This window comes from Mauremys reevesii, linkage group 3, assembly GCF_016161935.1.
Source record: "Mauremys reevesii isolate NIE-2019 linkage group 3, ASM1616193v1, whole genome shotgun sequence".
In the NCBI taxonomy this organism is placed as follows: domain Eukaryota; kingdom Metazoa; phylum Chordata; order Testudines; family Geoemydidae; genus Mauremys; species Mauremys reevesii.
This window is the reverse complement of record NC_052625.1, coordinates 1,042,408-1,050,694: the sequence shown is the minus strand read 5'-3', so window position 1 is coordinate 1,050,694 and position 8,287 is coordinate 1,042,408. Positions and strand designations below refer to the sequence as shown.

At 54.8% G+C, this 8,287-nt stretch overlaps 1 long non-coding RNA gene across 1 annotated transcript; it reads right to left on the bottom strand.

The window, feature by feature from the left end:
* Window positions 1-228: 228 nt before the first annotated feature.
* Window positions 229-1,323, bottom strand: LOC120400751. The gene is made up of 3 exons (XR_005596041.1): window positions 1,262-1,323; window positions 782-845; window positions 229-273 (listed from the first exon to the last, which is right to left on the bottom strand). It is a non-coding gene; the product is annotated as an uncharacterized LOC120400751 (long non-coding RNA).
* Window positions 1,324-8,287: the final 6,964 nt, after the last annotated feature.

Here is an 8,287-nt window from a genome sequence, read left to right as displayed (position 1 = left end):
ACTAACACGGCTACCCCTCTGATATATGACACATGCTACTTCAAATACAGCACATCCTCTGTATATGCCCCATGCTTTCTTCTCACCTGTAGGCATAGAGCTCTTCCAGAATTAGGCCCATTGTCATCAATGGGGAAGAAAGTAGAAATTACCTGTTTATAATGGCTTTTGATGGCTCCCTTTCCCACTGCTGCAGCATCTCCCCCCAGGGAGGGTCCCTTGGACCCTCAGACTCCTGCCGTGGGCTGCATGGGAAAGGAGTGGCTGGGGAATCTGCGAAACAACACAAGCTTTCATGAGGAACTTAGTTCTGAGGATCTCGCTCCCCTGTTTGTACAGAATTGTGCCCCTGCCTTTGTGAGGCTCCGTGGGATGAATGTGACTGCCCCATTGTCTTGGGGGAGGACTGGCCTGTGTGTCCTGTACTAGAGCTGTTGGCATGGTGCACTTCAGGCGCTTTTGTGGAGGAAGATGTTCTCCCCATGGCTGGAGAGAGATTTCCCAGGGCAAGGCAGGATGACAACAACAAGGAATAACAGGATGTGATGAGGAAATGGAATCTCAGGAGACGTATCCAGAGGTTGAGCTCTCAGGCTGTGAATACCCTCCCAGTGAAGGAGGGCCTAACCCCATCCATCTCTTGGGACTTTACAATTAGACTTGAAATGCACCAAAGGTAGCAGTCCTGCATAATCATGGAGAGGGACTGGATGATCTTCACATCCTCTGCATCTCTGACCTTTTTGCCTGCTTCCCATTTTCCGCAGAAAATCCCGCTCACCTCATTCCTGTTTGCACCTTGTTCTGTGCCTGGTCCAGGAGCAGGGAGACAAACAGCCAAAGGCCTGGCAGAGAGGAACGAGAAGATGGAGAGAACCAAGGGAAAGGTTCCTCATCTTTATTTCTAAATTCAAACCTGCAGGAATAGCCCCTCTGGGGAAATCCACAATGAACCTGTTCTCTGAGCCAGCGGCTGAACTTGTAAACTCCAAGCCCCACAAGCGCTGTCCAGTTGTGGGTTGCGATTCCTGAGACGGAGGGGGTGGGAACACCATGGAAAGTGCACTGGCAGGCCACCTCCACACAACGAAGGAGTGACTTTTATGGGTGGGACGTGGAGTCCTCTCTTCCACCCCCCACACACATGGGGATTAGGCAGGGGAGGGGGGCAGAGCTCCTCAGAGCTCCAGTGGAAACATGTAGCACCACCCCCAGGAAAGAAAACGGGGCCCTTCATCCCTGAGCCAGGAACCAAACCCACTTATGCCAGTGCCTGGAACCTCCTTCCTGGATCCAGTCACTGAGCTGCTGCAACGATGGTCCCTCCAGCATGACTGCCCCTCCGGATCTCCTCAATGGCCCTGCCTGCACACACATTCAGATTATGGTATAAGTTACAGTGTTAAGGAACTGGGCTCTTTGGCCTGTTTATGTGGAATCTGCAAACTGATGCCACCCTCCACTTCTCCCCAGCCCTGGCACTGCCCTGCCAGCACTCTAGGAATCACTGGTCCCAGGGGAGAGAACGCAGAAGCTTGTGTCAGCCCCACATCACTCTGTGCTCTAGTTCCCCACGGCAGGGGGCCCCCAGCCATAACCATGTGGGCATTGTCTCTAGATGCTCTGATGAGAGCTCTGGCACACGCGCCTGTAACAGAACCAGGGTGTGCTGGAGAAGCCCCACTGTAACAGTGAGTCAGATTCTGCACTGGGAATGCCTCTCACCTCAGCGCAATCGGCACTTGCTTTCTCTGATCCCGGAGCAGTTGAATGAGCAGATGGAGGCCTGGAGAGAGAAAAGGGTCTTGAACCAGGTGTGAATCCAGTAGCGGTTTGCTCTGGCCCTGCTGGGATGTCCAGGCATGTTGTGGAGGCAGAACACCCAGCCTGAGCCTGCCCAAAGGGGAGGTTTGTGAGCTCAGATTTGGACTCCTGTTCCTCTGTGCCCCTTCAGGTTGGGGGATGTGATTTGGGGGGAGAAGTGAGGAGACCCTCAGATCTCCAAGGGGACATTGCAGGACAGTCCTCAACACTCCCGCCCCCCTAATCAATAACTATTCTTAAAAAGGCTCCTGAAGCCAAGATTGAGACTCACTTGATGCCAGCCCCATGTGGCCTCGTGCCTGGGACTAGTCAGTCAGCTGAGGTGCAGTCTTTCTCCTCTTCCTTAAGTGCCACTGAGAGACCCCTGCAGAGATGGTCACAGTAACCGATCTGGCAGCTATTCCGAGATGGTCACAATAATGCAGCACTTCTCTGCCATGGTCCATCCCCTGCTCTATTTATAGGAGACTCCACCGCGCTAAGTTCCTACACTTTTAACCCTTTTCCTCCCACCTCCACTGCATATTGAAATAGTGAAAGGAGGCTGACAAAGAGCCCAGCCCACGGTGGAAGAGGCCGGAGCGTGGCCTGCGCTACATTGACAGGGTAGCTGGCACTGCATTGTAAGGACTGCAGTCATGGGGGGGACAAATGGCAGATGCTTTGGGACTGCTTGGGATGGAGGCTTTACACCAGGGGTGAGTAATAAACTGGCCCCAAGGAGGGCTGCTGTTAGCTACAGAACCCAGGCCTGGAGGGGTGTTAGGGAGCAGCACCTTGCTGCCACCCACAGCAGCTGTAACTAGTGTCACTCCACTGCTGATGACCCCCTGTGGACACTGATCATGGGAAGTCCTGCCTCAAGGGGCTGACGGGCAGCAGCTGCATGGCCCTGATTGGCTCCCTGCCCTATATAACCCCAAGGGGTGTTCTGGGAAGTGTCCAGGTAATAGTGTGGATCTCTTGTAGCTGCCATGACTGGCTTTGCTCCTGAAGTCCTGGCTTTGACCTTGGCTTGATTTGGACTTTGCCACCTGATGCAGACCCTGAAACCTGACTCAGCCTCTGACCCTGGGTATTGATGCTGCCCTGGAACCTGGCTACGACCATCTCAGGTTTGACCCTGCTCTGACCATTGGCCCAGACTGCCCTTGTTAGGATCCTGGCATGAGAGCTGTCATGGAATTACTGGGGACTCTGAAGGAGGGAAACGGAGGCAGGTGCACCTGTTCTGCTGTAGCCTGCTGGTAGGGAAGGGGCGACTTTCTCCTATTGAAAGTCAGACTCCTTGTTGCAGGGATCTTGTGTTTGTTCGTTAGAGATCCCAGGGTGCATGAAGTTACGTGACTAATACATAGGCCATCTCATTTGGGATAATTCTGTCTCTGTCTCTCTGGTGCAGAAGCATGAGGGGAAAATGCTGCAGTGGGCAGGTGGGGAACCAGGCAGGCTGGAGGGTTGCCAAGGGGCAGATGGGGCACATGTGGGACCCCGGCCCAGCTCCATGCTGCAGTGACTGTGACAGTGTAATGCACAAAGGGCCTCGGCGACAGGAGCTGATGTCCAGGGCAGGGTGTCTTTGCGTGCGAGAGAGAGAGAATGTAAAATAAGCTTTAAGCTCCTAATATGCTGACTCCCTCTCTTGGCTGGGTCCCTGGGGAAAGTCAGCGCAGACCCTGCAGAGGAGTGACTCTTGGATGCCAGGATCTGCTGCTAACTCGGGCCTACAGAATGAAGGTCCCACAGCAGGCTGAGTGTGGGAGGGCACAGTAGCAGTGTTCTCCGTCGCTGCGCGAGAGACCAGCCGAGGCAGGGCACAGCTGCACACCCCTGGGCCCTGGCAGGTGGCCTGTAGAATTGTTCTCCCAGGACATGCCTGTGAGTAACTGGACAGGCCGCCAGGGGGCTATGTTGCTCCACTGAAAGGTGAGCAGAAAATTGGCTGTGTCGTCGTCCCCCGTCCACCCCACGGATTTTTCCACTTTCCTGGAGTCACTTCAATGATTGTGATCCATTCCGTCAAAATATTGTGGGTCTTTCACTCACCCCCAGGCCTCTAGGTGAATGAGGCGATGCAGATGGTGTAGCATTAGGGCACTGGATAATGGCCATTAGGTCTCGTTGGTTTCTTGCAGTGTGCAGTGGTTTGGTGATTTTAAGGGGTGTTAATGAAAGAGAATTCTGCTGGACAGTGGAATTACTGCTAACGGCCTGATCCTGTGGCTGAGACATGGAAGGTCTCAGGCAGGAGCCCCTCTGCAGGGATGCTAACGATGGAGATGAATTGTCACAGCTGTGTGTGTGGTGAGGGCAGGGTGGGGGTGATGGCATGCCCCCCGGTCCAGGTCTGAGGCGCATCTCCATGTAAGGAGAGTCTGCCAGCAGCCTGACTGAGGCTGTAGTCACAGTCAGAGAGCAGTTCTCCAGGTGCTATGCAGTCTGGAGAGGGTGGGCTGACTGGATTCTATCCTCAGCACCACCTGGGCAATAGCTGCTAGATACTAACAAGCCAGGCTTGGAGCAGGGGTCAGGGTTTGACTTTGTGTAATGAATAATCAGACCTGTGCAGAGGAACCCGGAGAGAGAGTTCTCATCTTGTCAGCACCGATCCTGGGCTTCAGTGCTGGAATGCTGCAGACCTTCTCTGCAATGAGCAGAGACTCCTGCTACAGCGCACGCACTCTCCTGCTGGCACTAACACCGTGCAACCAGGCTGGGGTTCTGGGCCAGATAGTCTAGCAAATCCATAGTGCCCCACACTAGCACCATTACAGGTTTTGTGTATATTTAATTATGCTAGGTTAAATAGACCTAAATTTGTTAACTAATGCATCTTGGTTGCAGTTTGACACCTTTAAACAAAAGCCCATTTCATCACCCACTAGCTACAGCTTCATACAGATCCTTTTAATAATCAGTTGCTAGGTTTCCTGACAGGTAGCTAATAAACAATGAATGTCTTGCTTGGTATGGACATGGACACCCCATTGCAGTACTTCAAAGTTGCATTCAAAACTGACTCTTAAATACGTTTACTTAGTGTCAATTTTTCACATCCTGTGGTATTTGTCACATGGCAAAGAATCAGTGTCCTTTTCTTTGTTCTGCTCAGGAATGTAACTAGAAGGAGAAAATCAAGGTTAACCCTAGACCAGCATTTTTCAAAGTTTGGGTTGTGACCCAGTACTGGGTGGCAGCATGTCAGGCACTGGTTTGCTCTGGTCAGCGCTGCCGACCAGGACATTAAAAGTCCTGTCGGTCGTGCTACCTGGCTAAGGCAGGCTAGTGCCTACCTGTTCCGACACCGTGCTGCGCCCTGGAATTGGCCAGCAGTGGGTCCGGCTTCTAGGCAGGGGGGCCATGGGGCTCCGCGCACTGCCCCTGCCCTGAGCACCAGCTCCACACTCTCGGCCAATAGGAACTGGTGGGGAGGGGTGCCTGTGGGCGAGAGTCGTGCGAAGCTGCTTGCGTGCCTTCACCTAGGAGCCAGACCTGCTGCTGGCCGCTTCCTGGGCACAGCATGGTCTGCGGTGCCAGGACAGGTGGGAAGCTTGCCTTGGCACCCCTGCTGGGCTGCTGACTGGGAGCCGCCTGAGACAAGCCCGTGCCCCAATCCCTAGCTTGGAGTCCCCCAAACCTGGAACCCCTTCCTGCACCCCAAACCCCTCATCCCCATCCCAGAGCCCTGGAACCCCTTCCTGCACCCCAACCCCCTGCCCCAGCACTGAGGCCCCCCAAACCCAGAGCCCCCACCGGCACCCCAAACACCCCAGCCCCACCCCAGACCCTGCACCCCCGTCCCAGAGCCCTGACCCACTCCTGCACCCCAGCTCAAAGCCCCCTCCCACACCCTGAACCCCTCAACTCTGGCCCCACCCCACAGCCCTCATCCTTGCACCCCAACACTCTGCCCCAGACCAGAGCTACTCCCACACTCCAACCCCCTCATCCCCAGCTCTGTTGGGTTGCGGGCATCAACAATATTCTTCAACTGAGTACCCAGAAAAGTTTGAAAGAACTACTTCCTCTGCATTTCCCTCGCACCCCCAAGCCTGGCTTCCTACTACAGATTTAAAGAAACAGCACTGGCAGACAGAGAAGCCATTATGCACTTGGCCAGCAATGACAGGGGGATCTCTTGGATTCTGTGGTGTGAATATTCAGTCATTGTGGCCATGAAGGCAGCTGGAGGTGCCAGACTGCAACAGGCGCTAGCGTGAATGCTGCAGGCCCTCTGAGCAGTGTCAACCAGGGCAATAAGGGCACTGACTATCTCTGCTTTCCGACTCTGTGCTCTGAGGCTTTGCAAAGGACTCTTATGCAGCTGCCTGCCAAGAACTAAAAGGATGCTCATCACATGCCCTTGTGGAGGCCCTCCCCAGACAGACCCCTCCACACAGAACTTCACTAACGGGCCCCAAAAGGTGCCAAGATCAAGATGCTGGCTCTGCACTAGCCTTGCTCCCTCCTATCTCACGATTGTTGGGGTGTTTCTGGGAGTCCCAGCTTGTGCAGAATCTCAGCTTCTGTTTGAACACACATGGATGTAGCCCTTGTGGCTGTGGAGCAGGGCTTGAAAATGTGACCCCTCCCCACCAAGGCTCCAAACCGGAAAGGCCAATAAACAACCCAACATTTGTCAGTTTGGAAATGTTCAAGCCAGTCTGTCTGGAGACCTGATTCCTTTCTGGATGCCGGGGCCTGCCGATACCAGAGTTAGGCTGCAGACCCCATGAATCCATGCCGATCTGGTCCCTTTACGTCCTGTCTTCACCTGGTACCTAGGCCTGTTCTGTGGCTGGTGAGGAGGGGGATCTGTGCCCCATCACTGCAGCAGCTGTTAACCCTTTCCTTGCTCCCATAAACTAGGTAAGGAATTCATTCAATTGCCCCTTCCCCTTAACATGCCCATTTTCAGGGCATTTGCACCAGCCCTCCAGGGATTCCAGCTTAGCTGCACTCCCCAAGGAGGAATGAGCCCTGCCCCAGGCCTCCACCCAGAGTTTTGCTGAGTCACTATCCTAATGCAATCACAGGGGCCTGGCCCATTAGCTGGCAGCTTGCCCAAAGACATGGTCAGAGATCAGCCCAGTGAGGAATCGCTGGGCTGCTCCTCTCATGCTCCAGGGAATGTGGCTTACCCCAGCTGTTCCCACAGAGGCACTTGGTCTCTAAAGACAGGACTGAGTTTATCCCCCCCCTCCCCAAAGTTAGGGGCTGCTGGCATGCTGCAAAGCAGCCCTTCCTGGGCAGCTCGCACCATGCACGCTAGAACTGCTCCCCAGCTGCACCTCGGCCACTATCAGCACCAGGCAGCCCCCAGTGCTGGAGTAAAAGGTGGTCTACGTCTGCCCAGTGGAGCCGGAACTGGTACCTCACCTGTCTCTAGATTCTCAGATCTGAAGACCAGCAGGGACCATTGGATCACCTGGCCTGACCCCCCTGTATTGCATGGGCCAGAGAAGTCCCCCCAGGGAGTCTCGCACCAAGTCTCTGCCCCATGGGTAGGCTAGGATGTGTCTATTAGAAAGATCAACAGTCCTGATTTAAATACGCCCATTGGTGGAGAACCCACCACCTCCCTTGATGACCTGTCACACCGGTCAGCGTCTCTCGCTGTTAAAACCAGGAGTGCTTCCTGGGCTCGTGGTGGCTATTTCAAACTCTCAGATGTTTCCACTGGGGATGAGGGCGTCCTGGATCCAGGGGCGGCTCCAGGCCTCAGCACGCTAAGCGCGTGCTTGGGGCGGCATGCCGCGGGGGGCGCTCTGCTGGTTGCTGGGAGGGCGGCAGGCGGCTCCGGTGGACCACCCGCAGGCATGCCTGCGGAGGGTTTGCTGGTCCTGCAGCTCCAGTGGACCCTCCGCAGGCACGCCTGCGGGAGGTCCATCGGCGCCACGGGACCAGCGACTGGCAGAGCGCCTCTTGCGGCATACAGCCCTGCTTGGGGCGGCGAAATGTCTAGAGTCGCCCCTGCCTGGATCGTCTCCTTTCCCAGTGTAGGATTGTTCCCAGCTCTGCCAAGCCATGGTCGCTTGCTAGGGAAACACTTGAGGAGTTTGCAGTTGCAGAGGGTGGTACTAAGTGGGGGACTGGACTCTGCAGCGGGTGGGATCCTGGAAATCTCAGAAGTCTCATAGGAGCAGCTGTGGAAGCAGTTCTGGAGCACTGGCCAAAAGCTAGGTCCAGGTCCATTGTGGGTGTAAATCAGCATAGCTCCATTGACATCAATGGAATGACACTGCTTTACCCCAGCTGAGGATCTGGGCCCCATCCTTTGAGTTCTAGCTCTGGCAGCAGTGTCTTGGCCAGCGGGTCTCTACTATTAACTCCATCTGGCCCAGGAGATCTTATGACGTGTATCCAATGACGCTACAGGAAAGCTAAAATATAACAATCTGTAGTCTCCTCCCAGGGCTTATAAACACAACAGGCAAATCTGTTAAATTATCTGGCCACACCT